Source organism: Narcine bancroftii, chromosome 8 (genome assembly GCF_036971445.1).
Source record: "Narcine bancroftii isolate sNarBan1 chromosome 8, sNarBan1.hap1, whole genome shotgun sequence".
NCBI lineage: Eukaryota > Metazoa > Chordata > Chondrichthyes > Torpediniformes > Narcinidae > Narcine > Narcine bancroftii.
The window spans coordinates 40,775,708-40,802,462 of record NC_091476.1 but is presented as its reverse complement, the minus strand read 5'-3'; the positions used below and the strand labels follow the sequence as shown (position 1 = coordinate 40,802,462).

At 42.0% G+C, this 26,755-nt stretch overlaps 1 protein-coding gene and 1 long non-coding RNA gene across 13 annotated transcripts in view; both read left to right on the top strand.

Annotated features, from left to right (window-relative positions):
* Window positions 1-26,755, top strand: part of aff2 (AF4/FMR2 family, member 2) — a 587,176-nt gene that overhangs the window by 146,248 nt on the left and 414,173 nt on the right. The window lies entirely within an intron of this gene.
* LOC138740614 (uncharacterized) overlaps window positions 4,441-26,755 on the top strand; it is a 77,699-nt gene continuing 55,384 nt past the window's right edge. Inside the window, exon 1 of the long non-coding RNA XR_011343069.1 lies at window positions 4,441-4,714. This is a non-coding gene — a long non-coding RNA (uncharacterized lncRNA). The remainder of the gene's footprint in view (window positions 4,715-26,755) is intronic.

Here is a 26,755-nt window from a genome sequence, read left to right as displayed (position 1 = left end):
GTGATTGCATCAACGTGGAGGCTTCAGAACAGATCCATTGTAATGTTGCTACCCAGGAATTTTAAGTTCTTGACCCTCACCTCTACTGAGTCTCGATGAGGGCTGGGTTGTGCTCCCATGACTTCCTTCTGAAGATGAACACCCAATGCAAAAATAACAGCTTCTTCCTCTCTGCCTCAGATTTCTGAATGGGTGAGACGTTATCTCACTTTTTCTCTTCCTTTGCATTAATTTATTTTTTTAATATATAATTTATCACTACTTTTGTCACAAAACAATGAATTTTGTAACTCACGTTCATAACAATAAGTTCTGATTCTGACTATTATTCTTCCTGGTCCCATGGACCTGCACCTGGATCATAGCCCTCCATAACCCTCAAACCGAAACTTCCAACTGTAAAAAAAAATGCTGCTCATGAGAATGAACCTTCCTCATGGTACTGTGACCAATTCAAAATCCCTTCCATTTCCTGTTGTTTGTTCTGGAAGTGGTTGTGAATTCAGTGACTTATCATTACGTAGGCATTCATTGCAAGAATATTTGTTCGTACATGGGGTGTTGTTAATTGGCTCAAAGCAACACGGCAATAATTCAACAATAAAACTCCACATGTTTATTTTTATGCAGCTGCCAGCAGTGATGAATGGTTTGCTAGTGGTAAGGCATTTCTACATGCACAGCATGTTAGAAAGGTGGAGCCTGGCTCTGAAGATTGCAGACTGAACCAGAGTTTACAACCAAGTTCATGTTTATTGTCGCATTCACCAGGGTGCTGAGTGTCTGTGGATTGGCCTCCAGTGCTCCCGCCACCTTACAAACTCAAGTTCAGACCATCGGCAAATGGAGCTCTAGGTCTAAACCTCTGATACAATCAGGAAGCCTTCAGTGCCCGAGGCCCTTTTGGGAACCCTTCTTGCCCTTATGTCCTCCTGGCTTTCGTGAGCCTGTCTCCAATAGCCCGCAGGCTGTGTGGGTCCTTCAGTGGCTGAGCCTTTTATCTTTCCATCCCTGTCTGCTGGATTACACCAATTAATGACGGACTCAGACAAATCTGCTCCCAAGCATGATCTACATCAGTATTGGCCTTGTGCTCTCAGGCCAGCTGAGGAGAGCCACGACTGACCTTGGCTTGGCAATGAGGACGTGAGCTCATTCAGAGTGGGGGGCAAAGGTAGACAATGAGAGAATTTGGCTAGCGTTTATTTCCCATCCTTCATTACCAATGACCTTGCCATTTTAGAGGCAAGTTAACAGACACCTACCTAACCATAAACGACTCCGGGACCACCCAAAAAAAAATGGTTCGCAACAGACTAGATGGACCAAAGTGTCAAAGTGCCTGTTTTTATGCTGCTGTGCTCCCTGGTTCTATGGTGACGTTTGTGGGGGACTTGCAGTATGTCACGGCTGCCTGTCTCTTTTCTACACTGACTTGTTCCATTGGGAGCGCTTCACTACGATACCTGAAAAGCATTGTATCAATTCAAATTCTATTTTGTTAAATTGTTTATCTTCATTGATGTTGGAGATGGCAAACAACTCAGTGTTGCAATCAGCTATTCAAAAAACAGCATTGGTTCTGATGGGCAGCGCTTCTGATCAAAACAACATACAGATTAGACAATGAAACAAGATGAGTTTATTGGTAAATTAATATCTACAATCTGTATAAAGTGCTTTTAAAAACACATAACCGTTCAGGAAGTGAAGGGAAACAATGTACAGTTAAGTTATTAGCCCCAGATGATTCTCTTGCTAAGCAATTGTGCTAATAGGGTACAAAATATGCAAATTGCCACACGCATAATGTGAGGGAAATTTTTCAGCGATGCTGGTGTGTTCTGAGTGCGGCATCTGAGGAAATGGTACAAAATACTATTTATGACCACCAAAAGCTTGCACATGATTGCAGATGGTGTTTTGATAGAAGGGGAAAGGGGGTTTATTATTATACATGCCGTTTACCAGTTTGCTCTGCAGATGTTACTGTTTATTTTTACTTCGAGTCGAAATATGCAGTTGAACATTTTTCACGGCTGCGTGCATTTAGTCAACATTAATTCTTGAATTGCAAATAAACACCAGGCAGTTGAAAGCTAGGTTGCACATTGACGAAGGAAGCCAGGAGGAAAAAAAATAGGATAGTTTGGGATTTTTAGAGATGTGTCTGTTGGCAAATCAAAGAAAAGGTGAAACTTTCACAACTGGCAAGGTTTAAGTTTGAGATCTCTCCAAAAATAGCATGTTGGTTGCAGAGGTTCTGAGTTGGAACTGAGTTTGTCTCGTGAGGTATTGAAGTGGGGAGGTGGGGTGGGGGGGGGGGTGTCTTTTTAACTTGATGTTGCAACAGTGATCTGAAAATTTACCTTATCTTCATGAAAATAATCCAGTTGCAAGAACATGGAGAGAGAAAAAAGCACTACAATACAGGGATTCCACGTGCAGATGTCTGATTTAGAATGATTAATTGCAAGAGTATCGTGTTAAGTTTCATCATTGTTTAGTACCTAATTAACATTTGAATAATCATTTGATATTAAACAATCTTAGCAATGATGTTTAAAAAGATACAATTGGCTTGCTGTTTATAGGAGACTAGTGTGTGCAAATTGGTGTCTACATTTCCTATTTCTCAATAATGACTGCTCTTCAGAAGTATATTGCTGCTTGCCAAATGCTCTGAACAGTCTTGGGGGCAGAGAAAGGCAAATACTTCCTCTTCTTTATGTATTTCTGGTTATATTTTAGCTGCTGTAAATTAGGATAGTGTTATCTAACCTATTGTGCCCACTACAGTCATCTGAGAGAACCTACCTGGTCTTTGTCAAGTGTTCACATTTGGTTTTAATGACCCCACAGGCCAGAGCCCAGATAGATGGAGGGGAAGGGTTTAGAAGGACACGATCCAAATGCAGCAAAGCGGAGTAGCACAGAATGAAAACTTGATCGGCATGGATGAGTTGGGCTGAAGGGCCTGCTTCGTGCTCTATGACTTTTCGAGAACAGAATTGTCCACTCATCCCAAACATCATGCTCCATCACTCCATGAGTCTTCAAGAAGAAACCTCTAGAGTTGTGTATGGGAGAATTTTGTGATCCAGTGGCCCAAAGTTCCATGTCCTTTGCATGGCAGCTTAGAAGATAGAACAGTACAGCAGAGTATGGCCAGGCCCTCAATTTTCTGACCTATATAAATTGGTAGTTCTGATCTTTAACCTGTTCCCATCAGGGAAAAGATATAGGAGTATCAGAACTACTGCTACCAGGCTGAAGAACAGTTCCTTCCCACAGGCAATGAGAATCTTGAATGACCAAAGATAACTGCTCACACTGACTATCCAAGACTGTCATTGGTACAAAGCAATAATTATTTACTTATTTTTTATAGATAAAGTACTTGTCCTGCATATGTATTATTTGTCTGTATGTGTGTTTTGTCTGGTTGTGTGTCTGCATGTATTGCATCAAAGACGGGAGAAAGCTGTTTCGTTGGGTGGTACAAGTATAATCAGATGACAATAAACTTGACATGTACTCCTCCATTGTCACCTCTCATCCTCTGACGCTCTAATGAGAAAAGCCCCAGCTCAGTCAAACTTACTTCATATCACATGTTCTCCAGTACAATATCCTGGTAAATCTCTGCACCCTCTCTAAAGGTTCCACGGCCTTTTAAATTTTAATTTAGAGATACAGCAAGGTAGCAGGCCTTCCTGCCCATTAGCCCACGCTGCCTAATTACACCCATGCATCCAATTCATTTGCCAACTTCATTTGTTTTTGGAATATTGACAGAAACTGGAGCACAGACTTGAAGAGAGCGTACAATCTCCTTACTGATAGCAATGAATCCTGGGTCACTGGAACTGTAATAGTGCTGTCTGACGCCACCAAAAAAGTTGTGGTAAATAGGTTCCAAAGAGTACAGAACTAGTAGAGCCTCTGCCTCAGATTTGATCCTGGCCTCGTGCGCTGTCCCAATGAAGTTTCCATTCTCTTGCCATGCCCATGCAGGTTACTCCCAGGCATTCTGTTTTCTCCCACATCCCAAAGACCTGAAGGTCGATAAGATCAGTTGGCCACTGTGATTGCCCCTTGGCTTTTGTCAATCAGCAGACTCTTGGTGAAGTTGTAGGCGGGAGTGGTGTAAACAGGTGCTTCGAGACCCAAAAGTCCTGTTTCTCTGGGACATGATTTTTAGGCCTTGCTTTCAGGAAAAATAACAATGGCAAAAATTGGAATACACCCAGCAAAAGCTACTTCAGTACGTGTTGTTGAACCATTGATAGGAACATTCTTACTTGGAACTGAGTTGGGCTGGCAAACAGACAAGTTACGAATGTAACTGCCAAATAATATACAGTGTAGGTACAGACTGTGCTGTACCAAAATACTGAGCTGGTAGTGACTAAGTTAGTGAGGGCACTCAAGGACTCCATGAAATCAGATATGTCCTGTTTACGTAAAGTGTCCCACTGCTTTACATTAATGTAATGCATATCTCAGTTACAGACTAGCTGAAGGAGCTGGCTAGAAGGGAGTCAAATTGACCATGCGTTATCTAGTGTGATACAGTGAGCAAGTAAGTGAGCTGGGATGTTAAGAGCCAGCAGGACTTCATTAGTGATCCAAAGTCATCTCTAGAAAACCCAGAAATATTTCAACCTTCCAACTCCCTTCATGACATTGGGAGGAAGCATTCCATTGAACAGTAAGTCTTTTTTTTTGACTAGGATCTTGTTTTTAAATGATACTTTTATAAAGTTTTTGTTGGTTTTCATATTTTGTCTTTTGGTTTTCTGTCATTTTGCTTTTCTTCCACTATGTGCTTCTCATTTTATACAAAGCTTCCTTTGAGGAGAAGGGGAGGGTAGATTGAGGGAAGGATTTCTGGAGCTGAGGGACCAGGTGGATGAAGGCAGGGCAGCCAGTAACAGACTAAAGGAGCATTGGTTCTCATGGTGGTGGGGTGGTGGGGGGATGTAGAAGATCTGAAAATAGGAGGGGTGAGATTGAGGAGGGATTTGTATACAAAGATTTGAAATTCAGGCCATTATTAAACAAGGTTTCATTGTGTGTCAGCAGGCACAAGTGGTAGGAGAAACAGCAGTGGAAAGTAGGATCCCAGAAGATGCCAATTCTCTAAGGTGGCGTTGGCATATTTAAGGTGTTTCCAGGGAGTACTCAACCAAGTGAGTCTGCCAGCAGGAGTGAACATTGTTTGCTTGATAGACATGAAATCCTCAGCATCAATGTAACCAGACAGCGGTGCTTCCAGTTTTCATACCTATGTTTGTCTTGTCAACCCTCTGGGTTCCTCCGGCCTCGTCATTCACTGGGATTCTCTCAATATCCTAACCATTTGTTGCTTAACCAAAGGAGTGCCTTCAAAAGGGAATTGGATAGGCACTTTAGAGAAATATGTGCTGAAGGAAGTGGGGGGGGGGTTGGTAAATAGGGGAGGAGACTCTGGACATTGCTCCACTAGGAGATAGACTTGAACCACTGTGCTAAATGGTCCATCTTTGGGTTGTAATGGTCCTATGATCCTATAATATTGGTTAACGCACCTAATCATGGGATCCTGGTGTATGCATTGAGAGAAGACAGGATTGGACAAGCAAAATGTGCATGGACTCAAAATAGATGGAGCTTGTTCGATGAAGCTTATTTCAATTTTAATTTTTACAACTCAGCAAGGTAGAGCCCTATTGGCTCATGAAACCCATGCCATCTAATTATACCCAATTAACTTACCAACCCAAGTTCAAGTTTATTGCCATCTGATTGCACATACACAACTTAATGAAACACAGAGTACACTACTTTTTTGTATGTTTTTGGAGGTGGGAGAAAACCAGAGCACCCAGAGAAACCCCACGTAGCTAGCTTGAGGGGAAAACGTACAAACTCCTTACAGAGAGCCACAGATTCGATGCTGGGTCAATGGCACTGTAATAACATTACCATAGCTGCTACACTAACTCTGCTGCCCAAGACAGACAGGCAACACAGGAATGAACACATTGTAATGAGCAACTGGGATTGGCTGTCAGTAACTTTGCTCTCATTTGGACCTCCTACCAGGTTAAACACTGGGCAACACTTTCAGGGCCAACACTCCCCCTGCAAAGTTCACTGCCCTTTCACAAAGTAATTTCAGCAGGCGTCATGGTTTTCAGACCCTAAAGAGGCCAGATGTTAGTGAGAAGCTATTTGGATTTAATAACAACCTGAGAACTTCATGATCGCCATTACTGATACTTGGTTCTCAAATTGAACTTAAATTTCCCAGCTGCCCCTATGGGATTCTAATTTACATCTCCACATCATTTAGCATAGGCCCCTGCATTGCTAACGCCTCTCTCTGTGAATGCATTATCTGCAGATCAACAGTTTCTTCCCCAAAGCCCAAGGAAGCTGCCGCTGTAATAAGCCAATTAAAGTGTTGCTTCCTGGGCTGAGCCAGGGTCTTGCCCTCCAGTTGTTATATGCCGTGTATGTGGTATGCCAGCTCACTCTTTATGTAATTGGTCAAGCAGCTGCGGTTTTGGAACATTGATCCAGAGACATTCCCTGGATGCTATACGTCCCATCATAGCATCCAGGGAATTTAACTTGTTTATGTCCCTGTCTTGAAGAATGCCTTTTTTTTTGGCTTCTTGCTTGTGTTTATTTGTTGTAACCGGAGCATCATCTTCAGTCGGTAGATCACTCTGTGTGATACAATTCTCAAACCGAAACATTCAATGTATGTATGCAACATCAATTATTTTGAGCATCTGCATTCGATTTTGCAATGATGTGGAGATGAGAGAAAGGCATATCTTTGCGTTCTCAATGTCAGCATTGCTGGCATAAGATCAAGAATTACTAACAAAGCCCTATAATCTGTGAACAAGGTCTGACCAAGAGGGATTAATAAAACATTTTCATTCTAAAAGCAATCCATAATATTTCATAGCAAGCATTGAGTTGCTGGAGGAATAGCAGACCAGGCAATATCCACAGATAGAAATAGTCTGTTAATGTTTCAGTCGGAATCCTTTATCAAGCGCCCTCTGGCTAATGACTGACCATATCTCTCCATGGATGCTGCCTGAACCACTCAGTAATTTGGTTAGGCTTCCAGCTGTTCACGCAGCATCCATATGAAGTCAAGGAAAACAAGTTTCTGACTAGGGCCCTTCATCAGGTATAAGCAAAAACAGACAGACACCTGAATAAAATGGTGGAAGAGAGGAAGTGGGGGGGAAGGGGTGAGGAGGAGCAGAGGCGAACAGGGGAAATAGCTGGAGACACGTGAGACTTTAAGAAGGGAAAACCAGAGCTGTGCGATCCCGTGATCCTCAGAGATGGAGAGGGTGAGAAAATTTACATTTCTGTGGGTCACTATCTTGGACGGCCTTTCCAGACCCAACATACTAATGCAATTGAGAAGAAAGCATGTTAGCAACTCTACTTCCTCAGGAGAGGTTTGTTATGACATCACAAAACTTGGCAAAATTCTGCTGATGTGTAATGGATAGTGTGCTGTCTAGGAGCATCACAGCCTAGTATGGGGTACCAATACCTCTGAGTGGAAAGTCTGCAAAATATCAATGGTCACAGCCCAGTATATCATAGGCAAATTTCTCCCCACCATCAAAAAAATCTAGGTGGAATAATGACATTGGAGAGGATCCACACCACCCAGCACATGCTCTGTTCTCGCTGCTGCCATCAGGAAAGTAGTATAGAAGCCACAAGACTCCCACCATCAGGTTCAGGAACAGTTGCTACCCCTCCTGCCATCAGACTCCTAATCAACAGACTCAATCAGAGACTTTATGGACTTATTTTATTGCTAAGAATTTTTTTTTTCTGATTTCATATCATTTTGTAATATTAGGCTGTTTTTAACTCTGCTTTCTGCAGTGCCATTTCAGGTGAAAGTGTTCAGAGGAGAAGGGGGGAATATTCTTTGCTGGAGCAATCATTATTCCTTTCTCTTTTAGCATGTAGAAAGTTATGTGGTGGTCATCTGATCCAGCAAGCCTTCCATCCAAATATAGTGAGGCCCTGCTCACTACTGACCTTGGATAGGCAGCTTGTGATGGGAGAAGCAAAGAGGAAAGGTCAAGGGACAAAAAAAAACTGTGGTTCAAGGTTGGGAAATTCTTCTCTGATTTCTGAAGAACAAGAAAAATCCCAGGGACTATATTAACTCATGTGAAGCGGCTGCAACTTCCCTTTCCAAACTGGAAACACCCTCTCCTCTCACTGGAGCTTGAGAACTCCCTTTAAGTGAATTGGCAAGAGAATCCAAAGGGGAGTTGTGGAAAATTTTGTTTCTGCAGCAAATTTCTTTGATCTGGAATGCAGTGTTGAAACATGATTCATGAGTAGATTGGACAAGTACTTGAAAGGGAATATCTTTTTAGGGCAATTAGGAATGATGTCAAGAAGTTCCAGGGCTGGTGAAGTTCTGGAACTGTCAGCCATCTTCTGCAGTAGACACTGATTTGCTGCTTTCCTTTGAGTTAGGGTTGCACTGGTTTCTGGTTGAAGCAAAGGTGACCCCTTTCTTAAAGGAGAATTACTTCAGGGAACTCAGTTCCAGGGTGAACTCTTGGACTAGCGGAATAGTCGAAGTGCAATTTACTGGCTGGCACTGGAAGTAATCTGGTTTCTCGTCAATCCCTTTTCATTCTGTCGAGATATTGTGATAGATAGGGCATGTCAATTTGTAAGACCACAAGACCATGAGGCTTAGGAGCAGAAATAGGCAATTCAGCCCTTCGAGTCTTCCCCGCCATTCAATCATGAACTGAACCTATCCCTCCCTTTGGCCCACTACCTGGCTTTGTACTCATAACCTTTGATGCCCTGGCTAATCAAAAACCTATCAATCTCTGCCTTAAATACATCCAATGGTTTAGCCACCACAACCGCCTGTAGCAACAAATTCCACAGATTCACCACCCTCTGGTTAAAGAAATTCCTCCGCATCTCTATTCGAAGTGGACACCCATCAATCCTGATGCGTATGTCCTTCAATCCAAATGTGTGAGTTTGCATAGATGTACTCATGTATTTTAACCAATACAGAATTGTTTTTATATCTGTCTGGTTGTATTGTTGTGGGCATGAGGGACTAATTGAATAGCACCTTTAAACAATGGGTGAATGTATGAAGAAATGAATGTTTATACTTTTGAGGCACAGGGTTCGATTTTTACAACTCAATTTTATTTAAAAGCACATCGTGTGCAGTTGACTCAGTCAGTGTAAAATCTAAACAGACTTTATCCAATTGCATGAGATTGAGACACAGCAATTATATCCGTACATTGTCCTTGGTGCTTTGGAAGTCATAACAAGGTAGTGCTGAGATCACATTGAATTATATTGATGCAATATTATATTGAATGCTAAATACTTCTATGTCCCAAATGAATAGATATTGTCTATAGCTGTGCCCTTTACATTTTGCTACACTCAAATCTGGACATTTACTGAATGGGTCTTGTATGGAATGTGTTTATAATTACCCTACACTCTCAGTGAGTATTGATTAAATTCATACGCCCACTTCATTTTAGCACATAACTCTCTGTTGCACTTCCATTGTATTGACCGCACAGAACAGTTAACAATGTTAAAGCACTCACCTGGCTTTAAATAGCACTCTTGGTACCTGCTACTTCTGAGCCGCAGTCGTCAACTGATTTCAACAACTGCTTGATGATGTGAGTGTGCGGTTTCCTACCAAGTGGTAGGAAGAATTCCAATGTCATGTTGGAAAGGCAATTGGATAAGGAAAACGTGTTAGGCTTTGGGGAAAAGTCTGACTTGGAACACATTTTCAAAGCCGCAATAAGGACATTCTTGATGATGTTGGATTTCTCAAATGTTCTGGAGTTCAGACAAGTGAAAAGAATTCAATTTCAGCTTGTGGAAAGGTTTGAGGAGTTACTCACTGCAATTCAGCAGATTTTGGAACCTCCATGTACTACCCGAACACAAACTACTCCGGGACCAACAAAAGATTTATCCACACGTTTGAAAAATCACTTTATTTTCCTTGCACTAATTCCAACTGCAGGTATTTATCCAATCTCTCCTTTTTTATTATCTCCTTTTCTGTCTTAGCATGTTGTCATAATAAAACCACAGTTAGTGCCTGTACCTGTTTGCCAGCACTTAGTAAGAAATGTGTACATATATAAAACAATAGACTTACTACTCATTTCAGCAGACTGTCCAGTCCTTCAACCTGCTCCAGTAGCAACAGTATTTATGTCACTAGTGCAGCAAAGAAGACTGGCCAATGGTTACCCAGATATTAAAAGATGTTGGGGACTTGATGTTGGTAATGCCATTGAATATCAAGGATAGGAGGGTGGCATGGTGGTTTAGCAGTTAGCCTTTACAGCGCCAGCGATCGGGACCAGGGTCCGAATCCCACACTGATTGTAAGGAGTTTGTACATTCTCCCCATGTCTGTGTAAGTTTTCCTCAGGGGCTCTGGTTTCCTTCCATCATTTCAAATGTTCCGGGATGTAGGTTAATTGGATGTAAACTTGGCGGCACAGACTCATGGGCCAAGGTAGCCTGTAACGTGCTGAAATCTAAATCTCTTGTTCATGATATCCATTGATTTTGGCAACTTTATAGTCCGAATATTACTTTTCCACTCATCAGCCCATGATGGAATGTTGTCTCAGGTCATGCAGCATGCAGAGATGCTGAAGATTTGGAATGGAATTGAAGCTTGTGCGGTAATCAGCAAACATTTTCAGGTTCTCATCTCATGATGGCAGGATGGTCAGTGATGAAGTTGCCCAGGACACTGCCTTGAGGAAATTCTGCAGTGTTACGCTGGCTGGGATGAATGATGGTGCAGCTAAATGGTAGTTATGGGAGAAGTTGGTGGGATTGTTATGGTCAGCCTTAACTCGATGGGCCAAAATGCCTGCTTATGTGCTGTAGGTCCTGATGCCCTGCAGATCACTACATTTCACCATCACATTCAAGTACTGTTCCAATGGAATGAATATTTCCACCTCTCCCACCCTTTGAGACCGTGACTACCTTGTGGGTGAAAAATGTCTCCTCATCTCCCTTTTAATCATTCTACTTCTCTGCTAAGGGAAATAAGCCCCCCCTCCACCCCCCACCTTTACTTATTCTACTTATTCCACCCAGGTTCTTCAGAAGTGTAATACAACCAAAATGTAGTTTGAGGTAACAAAAAACAACCTGCTGGAGGAACTCGATGGGTCTTGCAGTGGAAGCAACATCTTCAGTTCCAGATCTTGATGAAGGGCTCCGACCCACAAAGTTGACCATTTCTTTTTCTCCCACTAATGCCGAGTTCCTTCAGTAGTTTGTTCCCTGGTCCAGATTCCAACATCTTCCTACCATTGCTCTTCAGCTGTCAAAACTTCATTTGCAGTTCACTCCCTAAACCCCTCTGCCTCTTCTACCATCAGAGCTCAGTCCAGTTTTGCCCATCACATACAGGAAAGTTGTGTTAGTCTTGGAGAGATTGGAATTATTGTAGCTGGTGTATCTTACATAGCTGTACACCTAGAGCAAGTAAGAATTTCAGGGCATCTGTGCATTGTTCTTATTTAGATGAGTCTTTCATATATAGACTCATACAGAATGATGCCAGGTTGGAGAATTATGAAGTCACTTTCTAGGTTGTGATTGCTTGAGCAGAAAGGATTAATATTGAATTGATCAAGATTCAAGAGCAAGATTCAAGATCAAGTTTGAATTTATTGTTATTCTAATAAAACAGGGTAATATTACATGAAATTGCTTTTGCCTGTTGTAAGGGACAGATTCACCATCGGCAGAAATTGCCTGAAGCGCCTCCTTACAGTCAGAGAAGGAGATGCAAAAGAGAGCTCCCCCACCGAGTCATCGAGTGGCTGTAAATTCACCTCCAGCAGCCTTCACAGCTACACAGAGTCCAGTCCAAGCCATTGGTGACCTGAGCTCCAGATCTGAACCTCTAACGTGGTCAGGAACCCTTTAGTGCCTTCACCTTTGGCACCCCCTTGCATACCTGGTACTCCTTCAGCCAGTTTTGAGACAATCTCCAGAAGTCCGGCATGAGTCTCCAGCAGCCCACAGACTCTGTGGGTTCCTTGTCTTGAATCACCAGTGGCCCAGCCCATGCTTGGGTCTTTCGGCCTCAGATACCATCACTGGTCTGCTGCCATGGTCACTGTCTCGTGGTCCATCTCTTCTGTTTCTCCTTCTCGGGGGGATGGTCTTCCTGGTTAGTTTTTCATTTCCCTGAAGGCTGCTGCCAGTCAGGGGTGCCACCATCTTGGACGCAGACCCCGCGGTCATGGGATTTTATATAAAACTATTGTCAGCTCCTTTAACGAGCCGTTCAAAGACGGTGAGGAGCTGATGGCAGTGAATGTGAGGTTGGACCCCATGGGAGCACTGTATCTCCGCTCCTTTAACCCCACAGGTCCGCACCAGCAGCAGCACTGTTTTCTCCATTGAATTGAATTGTTTACTGTTGCATGAACTGGGATATAGTGAAAAAAATAGTTTTGCTTGTTATTTAGGTGAGTCCACCTTGACGTAGTACGACAGTAGTGCAAAAATGATAAAAAATACCGAGTATAGTGTTAAATGGAAAAGTGAAGTTAAAAAGTGTGAGACATCTTCTTATACTAAAGAGAAGATTGTCCAAGAGTCTAATAACAGCAGGAAAGAAACTATCCTTGAATTGGAAGGTGTAGCAGCAGGACTTTAAGATAGATGGGGCAAAAAGCCAATTCCATTTTCCCAGGGTGGGAGTAGCAAAAACCAGAGGACATCTGTACATAGTGAAGGGAGCAAATTTCAAGGGAGATATCAGAGGTAAGGTTTTGATGCAGATAATTGTGGGTGCCTGGAATGCATTGCCAGGGGTCATGGTAGATAGAGGCTGAAACAATAGGGGCATTTAAAAGACACTTAGGCACATAGATGAACGAAAAATAAAAGGTTATGAAGCAGGAAGAGTATGTTTTTTTTTGGCTGAAGGTCCTGAACTGTGCTGTAATGTTCTCTTTAGGATCCCACTATAATTAAAGCACTCATTTCCATGAACCCTCATTTTATTCTCTATACATTCTTGTCAATTCCCTCAAGATTCTGCCACTCATCCGCAAATCGAAACAAAGTCCAGCGGCGGAGTAACCTACCAGCTTGGATGCCTTTGCGGTGTGGGAAGGAGCTCACACAGTCAACAGGGAGAACATGCAAACTCATCCAGAGGTCGGGGTTGTCCTAAAGTCATGCGGCCACAGAGCCACAGGCAGAAATTCAGCCAAAGAGTCCAAAAGGAAGAGAGGCTGAGAAAAGCCAAAGAGAAAGGATCTATTTACTTGGTGGGAAGGTCTCAGACCAGCAGTAGTTAGTTTTATTTTTGGAGGGATTAGCAGGGAATCAAGAGAGAAAAGGTATAATTCAACAAAATGTGGTGGTCCGGATGCTCTGTCTGAAAGGGTGGTGGATCCAGACTCACTCACCATACTTATAAGTTTTCTGGATAACACCTAAAATGTTGTGGAGATGTGAGAGACTGCAGATGCTGGAATGTGGGGGAACACTGGCCTCGATTAAGTATTCCAGCCTGAAACATTGGCCATTTTTTCTTCCTCCCATTGAGTTCCTCCTGCGGATGCTGGAAGAATTCAACAGGCCTCGCAGCGTTCATAGGAGGAAAAGATATATAACTGACATTTTGGGTTTGAGCCCACCTTGGGCTCAGGCCTGAAACATCAGTTATATATCTTTACTTCCAGTGAGACTGGCTGAGTTCCTCCAGCATTTCTGTGTTTTTGCTGCAATCACAGTGTGTCTGCAGACATTTGTGTTTCACTCCTTCTGCATATATTTTTGTGACTGGAAAAGAAAGGTAACCTCCAGATTTGGGATAATATGAGAGTTTATTGTTATCCATTGATATGTAAAGTACACTAACAAACAATATTTTAATTAAAGTTACCAGGCAAATCAAAATCTTAACCTAAAATCCATTTGAATGGATGCTTGGCATCTTCCTGCATTATAGACTTCTTTGATTCTATATTTCTTTCCTCCTCTAAGACACTCTCTTGAAAAATTACAAGAATCCTTTGGCTGACTTTCTTTCACTTGTTTCCTTGGTTCTCAGTGTCTGATTACAATGCTGTTAAAACAGTAAAGGAACTGCAGAAAGGAAATTGTTTCACATGCAGAAAAAAAATGGCCGTTGGTTTGGCACACTCGCTTAAAGATCACCAGTATGGTAGAGGTCACCAGTATGGTACTCCACTGCTACTGATCATTTAATTGATTAGAGTGAACATGCAGAATACGACAGCTCGATGTTATCACATTGCAGTAAAGCAGAGGAAGTTACATCAAACACACAGCCAATACCACAATGCTACAGAATTCAAATAGAGATACAGAAGATGATCAACCCCATATTGTCATTGATAGCACCTCATATTCTGTCTGGACACCATCCGGGTGGCATTAACATTGACTTCTCCAGTTTCCTTTGCCCCCACTTCCTCCATTCATCTTTCCCTATGCCTCCTCTTTTCTCTCTCTCCCTTTCTATACTTTTCTTTCACAGACTTTGCAGGATTTTACCATTAGGAAGAGTCTCCCGACCTCCCGGCAGAGGTCATTCACACAGGAACGATGAAAACTGCAAATCCCCATTTCTCTCCAAGAGCTGGGGGGGGGGGGGGGTGTGTGGTGTGGGGTGGGTGGTTTAGATAGCATACTGGCAGTGTGTCATCGCTAAGTTGTATTTATTAGCTCCTTGGACACGGAATGCCTGCAGTTCAGTTAAACTGTAGGTGTTCCAGACAAGTGACTAGGTGTCTAGGAGGGAAAATATTGGAATGGGAAAATGGGAATAATTTCCTGGAATGCAGTGGCTGTGTGTTTGTGTAAAAAAAAACAAAAAAAACCTTTCCACTCTGTCTCCTTTCCCGTAGCCCTGCTTCCACAGAGCACCAAACAATGCCCCTTCCCCAGTCAATTCTCACCCCTTTGCTGCATAAAGGAATTAATCTACAATACCTTATTTTTCATCTGGGCATTCTCCAGCCAGATAGCATTAACATTGACTTCTCCGCTATCTGCTTGCCTGCTTGTCCTTTCTTCCCCCTCCCCCTTTCCAGTTTTTCCAGCTTTCAACCCTCCCTTCCCCATCCAACCACCCAGCCATCTCCCCTTTCCCTGAATGCTGCTGTCCCCTCCCTCCCTTCTCCACCAAACCTATCACCTCTTGCCTCTGCACCACCCCCCCCCCCCCCCCACTTTTCCCCACCTATCCTTTTGTTCGGACACCTGCTGACATTATTCCATGCCTTGATGAAGGGAGTTTCTCCAGCATTTTGTGTTTTCAATTGGCACCCTTCTCTCATCTGTGTCCCATCCATATCCATTTAACACCTCTTGGTCTCTACTCCTCCTGCTACTCCTTCTTCCCTTCTCCCTAGCCTTTAATTCGCACACTTGCTTATTTTTAACTCCTACCTTGAAGAAAGGCTCAGGGCCATAATGTCATCTTTTTTCTTTATTTCCTACGGACCCTGCGAGACCTGCTGAGATCCTCCAGCATTTCTGCGTTTTTACTACAATCGCAGCTTCTGCACACTTTCGTGCCTCACACCTTGACCGCATTGAGCAACCTATTTCTTGGAGAAGGCGGCTTTATTAGTGCATGAAAGGAAGACAAGGATTCTATTGGACAGAACAGATTCCAGGACTCCTGCACTTTCAGAGGAGCTGGAAGGAGGGGCTGGTTTGCACCATCTGTGCAGCAATTTTCCACAGCTCTGCATCAGTCTTCCACCACCGCCTTAGACCACAAACGGAGGTTCTTAGACTGTGGATAGCCTAAGCTCTACCAGGTTTATCTTTATCTCAGCTCGGTCCTGAATGTGTTTGACCACCTGTGAGTCATTTTTGAGCCTCTGATAAAATGGTGCCTGAGATTAATTTAAAACTGTGTGTCCAGGGAGTAAATTCTCTCAGGGATTTTCCTGCTCACAAGCTGTAACTTCTAGGAAAACCCGGAAGAATGCCGTAAGCTGCTCAACAAAGACTCTTTCACTGAAGTTCTAGTAGGATAAGTAGCACAGAGGGAAGGGTGGGAAAATTAGTATCCTAGGTTACGATGTCATTTGAATTGTCTAATTGCCACCCTCTCTAACAATGTGTCCAAGGAGCTAATAAACCTGACTGCCATTCAAATTCTCCTGCTCTACACAAAAGTACTGGAGAAACTCAGCAGGTCACACAGGGTTTATAGGAAGTAGAGGGATGTGACCAATGTTTCGGCCTGAACCCTTCATCAAGGTCTCTTTCGAATTCTGCTCCTTTCATCCTCTGACCATTTGTTCCCTCACATCCCCCACTCCTCTCTAACTTTCTCTGCATCTTAAAACTTGGTCTGTCGTGGAATTTTCCCCCCCAATGAAACATCACTGATTGTAAATGCCAATCCTTGCTATTCTCCCTCCCCCCCCCCCCTCCCCAACCCCCCCCAGCTTCCCACCAACACTATTTTGGTAAAAATCCACATTTTTACACTTCAAAACAAAATATTTCCTCTATCCAATCTAAAACCCTATTACCTTTTTTGAAAAATTACTAGTGGCCATTTGCCTCAAAGAACAACTTGAATGAAGAAGCCATCTTAAATCTTAGAAGCTCAAGGTCAATGCTGGAAATGGCTCTTATTACCTGAGTACAAAGCCTTGGCTCTGTGCACCAATACGATAATGCTACGATATATTGTCACATACCCTAACCTATGCACAAAAGTTCTTACGCTGCAACCAAACAGATTTCAGATATATTGTCAGATTATATATGAGATCACTGGATCATATAGCTCTGGTTTTCCCTCCCTGAAGTCAACAAACAGCTGCTTGGTTTTGGTAACATTTGGGTGCCAAGTTGTTGTTGAGTTACCATTCAGCCAAAGTTTTCAATTTTCTTCCTGTATGTTGACTCATCATTTTTAAAAATACAGCCCACTACCATGGTATCGTTGGCAAATTTGTAGATGGTGTCATTGTTCTACCGAGCCACACAGTCATAGGTGTAAAGTGAGTAGAGCAGGGTGCTCTGGTACTGATGGAGATTGTGGAGATGTTCTTACCAATCCTCACTTTGTAAAATAAAAGAACTACCATAGTATACATAATTGACAAAAGTGACAATAAGGAAAAACAATAGATAAATATTCATAGTTATCCTTGTGCAAAAAAAATGACTTTGCAAGAGTGCAGAGAGTCCTTTTTGTGGTGGTGTGAAAAGGGGAGATTAAAAAACCTGATAGCTGCTGGAAAGAAACTGTTCTCGAACCTAGAGGTACTGGTTTTCAGGTGGCTTCATCTTCTGCCCGAAGGTAGTAGTGAGAAGAGGTTTGACCAGAGTAGTGGTGGCCCTCTATGATGTCGGGTGAATTCTTGAAGCAGCGCCTCGCATGGATGTCTGCAGTGGATGGGAGGTCGGAGCCTGTGATGGACCTGGCTATACTTAATACCAATACAAATAGAGAGCAGAATAGATCAGCATCAGTAGAAATCTACAGTAAGTAATCCAAGGATATGAATTGAGTTATTGTATCACAGCACAATATGCAAAGGATATTTACAGCTTTATTGCTTGCCAGCACAATAACCCCAGTCAGAGTTGGAGACATTGTGTCATATCCTTATTTTAGAAACAATAACACAGCAGGGGGTCTAAAAACCAGTTGGCTGGTCTTGCCAATGCCAGTTAATCCCTGTCTCTCAAAGAAAATCTGGCTTTGAAAATGCGCCAGGATGCTTTGGGCTTTTGTTGGTCTCTTGGCAAGGGATCGATTCAGCCGCTTACCCCTGATCTTTCTTTTTTGCCAGCAAGTGACAATCAAATATCTGCCGCATGGAGCAGATTTTAACGTGTCTCAACTTGGGGAGGGTAGTCAGGCTGTGCCCGATGGTCGTAGTGGGCAGATTTTGTTCTGGTGCTTACAGGAGCTGACACCATCTCTCAAGCAGGATAACTTGGAGACCGAGGAATCACACTAGGCTGCAAGCTTATACTCTTCTGTTCTGACAGAGAGTGCCATGTCAGTAATTTCAGGCCACATTTCTGAAATGCATTTTGAAGATATTATTCAGTTTGTAAATCATTAGGAAAACTTTGCTGGGATGTTTAAATTGCTTCTACCATCAGGTTAAGACTCATACCTCCAGGTTCAGGAATAGTTGCTACCTCTTTACCAGCAAACCCTTAAACAACAGACTCATTAGGAGACCATTGATTTGCACATTATTTATTCCTGACTTTTTTATACTTGCTCAGTTGGTTTGCTTGCATTTCCCTATTTTTTGAGGTATCCTTGTCTTGAGTGCAAACTGCACGGTTGATAAGTAGAAATTCTGCCTGACCCTCTGGAAAAAGAATTTCATGGTTGAGTATGATGTCATGTGTGTACTCTGACAATACATTTGAACTTTGCTTTTGGACCAAGAACAATGCGAGGGGAGTTGGGTCCATCCAGAAGCTTATTACAGAAATAGAAATCTACAGTACAGTACAGGCCTTTCATCTCAGTGATGTGCAGATCTAATAACCTACTTGCTCTGACAACTGCCCAGAGTTTTGCTTCTAGGGAACTCTCCAATGTTCTCAGTTCCGTGCTCCTATCTAATAATCTATTAAATGATCCTCCCTTTAAGAGATTACTTATCTCTCAATAAATCAATTGATGGTCTCAACGTTGAATCAAAGTTCCCATGACATTTCATACATTTACATCACTGATAGTTAACCAAATTTCATTATTTGTAAAAATCTGAGGCATCTGGGAATGAAATATGTGCTTGCTGTCAAAGGCCATCCTCAGAGCGAAAAATGGCTTATTCCTTTAATTCAAATTGGTTGTGACAACAGAAGATGAGGAGATGGCCAAGAATGGCAGGGAGTGTCCCTCTCCAAATATCCCTTGAGAGAAGTCCACCTTCTGCAGTCATTGTGGTGAAAGTGATTACAGAGAGATATAAATTAATGAAGTTTGTCATATGCATGAGTATAATGTACAGATGCATTGAAATTCTTACTTGCTGCAGCCACATTACTAATTAAAACACAACAAATTGCAAGAAGAAAAGAGATAATCAATATAAAAGGAAGACAAATAAATACATAAATATTCATAGTTGACCATTGTGCTAAAACTGTACTGATTCGGTAGGGCAGACAGATCTTTGGTGGTATTGAGACATTGTAATGATTAGGACAGGATTATGACCATGAGACATAGGAGCAGAGGTAAGTATTCAGCCCATCAAGTCTGTCCTGCTATTCAATTGTAAATTGATCCATTTTCCCACACAGGCATTGTGGTGTGCTACGGAACAGAAGCAAACACACCAAACATAAAGTCTGTTCTCCAGGCTTTATTCAACATAAACTTCCACAGAGCTGGCTGTGAGGAATGCTGTTGCAAGCTCTGAGACTGTCTCCGAAGGATAGCTCTGGCTTGTATCCTGGAGGGTGATTGACAGCCGAATGGGTGGAGCTCGGTCCATTCAGGTCAGCTGATTAACAGTCTGCCAGGTGTTGTCTTGTCCCTGTGCTCTTCTGCAAGTACAGAGGTTTCCCCCTGCAGTAGGCCAGTGGTGTACCATAGCTTTTGATGCCCTGGCTAATCAAGAACCTATCAATCTCTGCCTTAACTATACCAAATGACTTGGTCTCCACAGCTGGATGTGACAGTATATTCCACATATTTACCACCCTCTGGCTGAAGAAATTCATCCGCATTTCTGTTCTAAGTGGGCCTCAACATTCCAAAAGTTGTCCCCTCTTGTCCTAGACTTTCCCACCACGGAAAACAACCTTTCTGCATCTACTCTGTCTATGCCTTTGAACATTCAAAATGTTTCAATGTAATCCCCCCTTCATTCTCCTAAATTCCAACGTATGAAGGCTAAGTGACATCAAACATGATAATCCTTTCACTCCTGGACTCATCCATGTGAACCTCCTCTGAACTTTCTCTAACGTCAGTATATTCTTTCTTAAATAAATTGCTCAAAATATTCCAAGTGAGTGAGGATGGTGAGGTTCAACAGCTTAGAGATAAAACAAGACGTCTGCAGCTCACAAGATTTGGATGAAATTCAAAGTCCACGATGGGTGAGTCTTGAGCATGGGTTTGTGCAGAAGTTCCCACTGGATTCTATTTTAGGGGTTTTGTTCCCCTTTGCACTCGCTAAATCGAATAAACAAATGATGAATCCAATAATTACACATTCGATATGAATATGGTTTCAATTTTGTAATTTTTTTGGATTGAACAAATTTATTTTGTCAAGTCCCATTTGATCTAATATTTTTTTCCATGCATCTAGAATTTATCAAGCTTTTCTTTTATGGAACACGAAGGGAATAGTACATTTTCACAATTTATTTATGGATAACTGCCTCATGTCTTTTGAGCAGTTGTCTAATAAATATAATTTGCCTAGATTGCATATTTTTCAGATATCTACAGATTAAGAACTTTTTAAATGTTACTTTATCTACTTTTCTGATACCACATCACCAATTAAAATTTTATGTTTAAATCCTTTTCAGAAGCGTTTAATAGTGACAATTTATGATTTGATCCTGAAAATCCATCCAGCGATTTCTGACAAATTTAAGAATGAATGGGAAAGAGAACTTCAGATAACTTTACCTATAGAGACATAGGAGAAAATTCTCAAATTCGTTAACATTTCTTCAATCTGTGCTCGACACTCTTTCATAAAGTTTAAGGTGGTTCAAAGAGCCCATATATTCAAGGACAAACTAGTTCATTTTTACTCTCATATAAACCCTATCTGTGACAGATGTCATTCTGAGGTGGCTTCCTGGACATGTATGCTTTGGTTCTGTCCTTCCCTGAAAAAATTTTGGAAAGATATTTTTGATATTATTTCAGCAATTTTGCTCATTGACCTACAGCTTCATCCTATTACTGAACTTTTTGGACAACCAGTTTTGGACTCTGGCCACTTACCTGCTTCTGCTTGTCGTGTGATTGCAACTGTTACTTTAATAGCCAGGAGATTGATTCTACTCAAATGAAAAGACCTTAAACCACCTAATACATTTCACTGGTCTTCCCAAACTATAGTATGTTTAAATTTAGAAAAAAATTAGAAGTGGTTCTGTTGACCTTTTGGTTAAATTTGAAAAAACACGGAGGCCATTTATTCGACGTTTTCATATGATGTAAGATGATCTTTTCCAAATCCTTTTCAACATTTTTTTGTGTGAGTGTACAGGAGCGGAATTAACCCCCAAATAATTGTTTAGTTGCTGAAACATGGTAGCCCAGCTTTTGTTTCTTTTTTTTTGCTTTGTTTCCTAGTCGGGGATATTTTTGTAATAAAATTTGATTCCTTTTCATGTTTGGCCTTTAAGAGATTGGAAGGCTCAGTTTACATATGTTGCTCGAGGTATATGGTAACAGTAGTTAACACAGTCTTAATCTCTTTGTATCATCTTACGTTTATTAATATGAAACTTAATAAAAAGATTGAAAAAGAAAGAAAGAAGTCTGCAGTTGATGGAACAGTATATAAAAGTACTGGAGGAACCCAGCAGGTCATGCAGCATCCATGGAAAACAATAGGCAGTAGAGGTTTTGGAACTATCTATTTGGGGAGATAAAAAAAAAACATTCTAGGTCCTGGAGGTGCCATATTTCAGCCTTTTGTACCTTCTACTTGAAGGGAGCAGTGTAAAGCAAAAATGGACAGGGTGATGGGGTGGTGGCTAGGGGAGAGGGATGGGGAGGTGGTGGACAGTATGTGTTCCATGACATTGGTTGCCTTCTTCACTAGAGGTTGGTGCCCATAATGGGTGAGGCCGTGCTTGCCATGACCTGCAGTTTTCTGTGGTCCTGGGCTTTTGAGTTTCCAAACTAGTCAGTTTCTTTTCCTCTGTAGAAGGTTAGTATTTGACAGCTATCTAGGAGGTCCTTGATGAAGGAGTGCTGCTATCCTCTGAAGGAATATGTTTTGACTAGGAGGGATAGAAAGTGTGTGGGGTCACTTTGAGTCTAGGCCAGGCAGAATTATCACTTATTGGTAGTGCAAAAAGAACTTTACTCAATGTACACATGTAAAAAAAATAAAGAAACATAAACAAACTGAAATACAGAGAGAAAAAAACATCAATAAAGTGCAAAAGTAAAACTCCTTTAATGTGTTCCTGATTGCATTTGTTGTTGAGGAGTCCGATGGTGGAGGGGGAGCAGCTGTTCCTGAACCTGGTGGTGCGCGTCTTGTGGCATCTATACCTCTTTCCTGATGGTAGCAGTGAGGACAGAGCATGTGTTGGGTGATGTGGACCCTCAATGATTTGCACTGCTCTCTGATGGCAGTGTTCCCTGTAGATGTTCTCGATGGTGAGAAAGGGTTTGCCTGTGATGTCCTGGGCTGTGTCCACTACCTTTTTCAGGGATTTATGCTCAGGATTATTGGTGTCTCCATACCAGACCATAATGCAATTGGTCAGAGCACTTTCCACCAGACATCTGCAGAAAATTGTCAGGGTTTCTGAGGTCATACCAAACCTCTGCAAATTCCTGAGGAAGTCAAACTACTAATGTGCTATCTTCATGATGCCATTAGTGTGTTGGGTCCATGAGAAAATGACTTCCAAGAACTTAAATTTCCTCACCCTCTCCACCTCTGATCCCTGAAAGATCACTGGATTATATAATTCTGGTCTTCCCTTCCTGAAGTCAACAATCAGCTCCTTGATTTTTATAACACTGAGTACTAGGTTGTTGTTGGTGATCACCTTCAGTACATATCCTCGAAGACTGCAGTACCAAAGGTGCTACATTTACAAATTGATGTTAAACTGAACTCCCATATGTCCTCAGTAACATGTCTCGTTACACCATTTCAAGGTACATCTGGGATTTCACCCTGTGGCCTGGACATCATTCATTTTTGAACCAGCATCATTAAAACAAATTTCTGGGCTGTTGTCTCATTATGAGAGATTTCTGCCAGTGAATTGGCTGTCACATTCCCAACTTGGAAAGGTTTATTATTGTCTAGAATATGGGGTGACATCCAAGGGGCATAACAGTGAAAGCACCTCTGCCTCATATGTCAAACAACCCAGGTTGAATCCCGCCCTCCATGAAGTCCATGTGGAGTTTGCACATTCTCCCTGTAGCCACCTAAGTTTCCTCCCAGAAACATACTCATATGGGCAGAGCATTGGCTGATTGGCAGGAAGCATAGAGTTGAAATACGGGGATCCTATTCTGGCTGTCTCATTTACTAATTATATTCTACAGGGGTTGGTGTTGTGGCCATTGCATTTTATGTTGCATATTAATGATTTAGAATAAGGAATAAATGGATCCATGGCCAAGATTGCAGATGATATGAATGTAGGTGGAGGAGCAGGTAGTGCTGAGGAAACAGGAAGGTTGCAGAAGGACTTAGACAGATTGAGAGAACAGGCAGAGAAGTGATAAATGAAATACAATGTCAGAAAGTGTACGGTCAAGTTTAGACTAGTTCTTAAATGGGGAGAAATAGGAAGACAAATCAAAATTCCAAAATGCAAAGGGACATCGGAGTCTTTGTACAGAAAAGCCTGAAAGTAAACTTGTAGGTTGAGTCAGTGGTGATGAAGCCAAATGCAATGCTGGCATTCATTTCAAGAGAAATAGAATACAAGAGCAAGGATGTGATGTTAAGATTTGAAAAGGCACTGGTGAGACTTCGCTTGGAAAATTGTGGGCAGTTTTGGGCTCCTCATTTAAGAAAGTATGTGTTTTTTTTTTAATTTTTATTTTTCACACTCTGAACAATACTGACCAAAATACACACAAACATTTCCCTCTTGAATATACACAGTGCCATTTTCTCCCCTTTTTCCCCCCTCTCTTTCCTCCCTCCTTCACCCCCCCTCCCCACTCACTCAATGTTCAACATATACAATACATTAAACCCATTAAACAGTGTCATCACACATATGTGTTGATGTTAGGGAGTGTTCAGAGAAGGTTCACAAAGATGATTCCAAGAATGAAAGGATTATCATATGAGGAATGTTTGACAGGTCTTGGCCCATACTCATTGGAATTTAGGAGAATGAGGGAGGAGCTAATTGAAACATTTCAAATGTTGAGAGGCATGGACAGAGTCTAGGTCGAGGTCAAGGGAGCACAACTGGATTGAAGTGTGTCCACTTAGAACAGAAATGGAGAGGAATTTCTTTAGCCAGAGGGTGGTGAACCTATGGAATTTGTTGCCACAGGTGGTTGTGGAGGCTGGGTTGTTGAATATGTTTGAAGCAGAGTTTATTAGCTTCTTGATTAGCCAGGGCATCAACAGTTATGGGGAGAAGGCCAGGCAGTTGGGCTGGTGGGAAGATGGATCAGCTCCTGAATGAATGATGGCACAGATTTGATGGGCTGAATGGCCCTTTTCTGCTCTTATATCTTATGGTCTTTTACCGTGTTAATTAGCAGATTTAAAATAGTGCTGAAGTGGTTGCAGTAAAACAGAATCCTTTGGTTAGTGGTGATTTGTATTGTTGACAATTATTCCAGTAGAGTTTTACCGGGCCAAATGGCCGCCTCCCATATTGCAACATTTTCTGATTCAGTATGATGTGGAACGATTTTAGGCTTTTTTCTCGAATCAAAGGCCACATGATGCTGTTCATCTCTGCAGGTTTTTCCCACTGAAACTGTAAACTAAGGCAAATTATTTGCCAAGAAGCAGGTGGTAAAGGCTCAGTTTTTCACTGTGATGTGCCAATAGATTCAGGAGTTGCATTTACAGGCTTTGTGAGAGAGCTGGTGGAACTGTGATCAACCCGTGTTGAATGCAAATGAATTCAGGGCAGACGGTGGAGAAGACCAGAATAATAATTGACTTATTTCATCAGAAGGAGATAGGGTGGTTATGCAGGGGGCAGGATGGTGGAGGGTGGGGTGAAGATGAAAATATGTCGGTGGATTGCATCATCCAGAGTGGCAGAAAACAATCAATAATTAGGCTTTGGGTCAAGTTCCTCAACCGGCTTCAATGACCCAGGGATTATTTGTGTCCCTCAATGTTGGCGTTTAAAAGACCTTTCAGGATTTAATTGGTATTCATGATGTTTCAGGACTGGAACACTCAGGGCAGTCACCGGCAAAAATTGAAACACAGTATGTCTCTGATGTATCTCTTAGCATGGTCAAAAAAAAATCTTATTTCATCCATGTAATTCTCAGATTTTCACAGGCTGCAGTTTTCAATGGGTACAGCCATTTAAAAGGTCACGTTCCCTTCTGTAAATCTATTTGATGTAGATTGATGTGGGAACTATGCTGTGAGTGCAATAGACTTCACGACTGGTGTGTTAGCAGTGTGTTAGCATTTTCAAGGGGTGGGATGAAGGGGGGTGATTTCAACGCTGACTTGTCTAATTGAGGCACAACTGAAAGAGCTGCTTGTTACTTGTGTCCATATTAAAATGCAATTAATTCATATCTGGTCCCAGACAGAGGACAGAACATCTCAACAAATTCATGGCCCAAAAGTTAGAATTGTCAAAAGTAGTTCTCAAATTTAAAAAGAAAAGTTCCATATTCTGCTCCTCTCTAAACTGTTTCTGAATTTTAAAATTTACTTTAATTTTATTTATAGCATAATAGAAGCCAATTCTGGGCATTTAAACCCATGCTGCCCAATTACACCCAAATTAACCTACAACCCTGTACGTTTTGGAGGATTGGAGGAAACCAGGGCACCTGGAGGAAAGCCACACGGACAAGGGGAGAACGTACAAACTCCTTACAGACAGTGGCAGTTTCAAACCCAGGTCCCTGGTGCCATAATAGCATCGTACTAACTGCTACACTAATTGGGTAATTTAAAGGGCAATAGCGGGGATCTCCCAGTGGCCTCCCATTTCAATTTCCTCCCCCATGCTCTTGCCATTGTGTCTGTCCATAGTCTTGAGCACTGCCGGACTGGGGGCTACCTGCAAATTGGAGGAAGAATCTTTCATATTCTATCTGAGCACCCTCCAACTGGATGACATTAACTAACGTTGACTTCTCCGGTTTCTATAGCAACTCCCCCCCCCACACCCCTCATCTCTCTCTCTCTCTTCAATTTTCCCTCAGTCTACTTTTGCTCATCTCTGCTTCCACAAACCCAAAAACAACCCCCCTCCCCAGTTCAATTCTCACCTTTCCTCTCTCCTATGTATTATTTTAATATCTTATTAATACATTTTATGTGTTGGGCTGCATTCCTTTCCTCCCCATTTTTCCCTTCTCCCCAGCCTTTTAATTCTGGGTCCTTTTTGCTTTTTAACTCAAGGGCTGTTGTATATCTTTACCTCCCGTGGACCCTGCAAGACCAGCTGAGTTCCACCAGCATCTCTCTGTTTTTACTACAAGCACAGCATCTACAGACGTCCGTGTTTCACTGCTTCGGGTTAAGGGGGTGGAGGCTATCAGAAAGTAAATGGAGAAATTTTGGCAATACACAAAGTCCTGGTTTTGGAACAAATTGCGAATGAGTCATAAAAGCAGATGTCATACAACTTTGATAGCAAAGTGGTAAATTGTTGGATTAGGATTTAAAAACTTTAGACCAGGGATATGGCCAAATCCAACCACAACAGCTGGGAGACTTAAATTAAGTTAATTAAAAAAAAA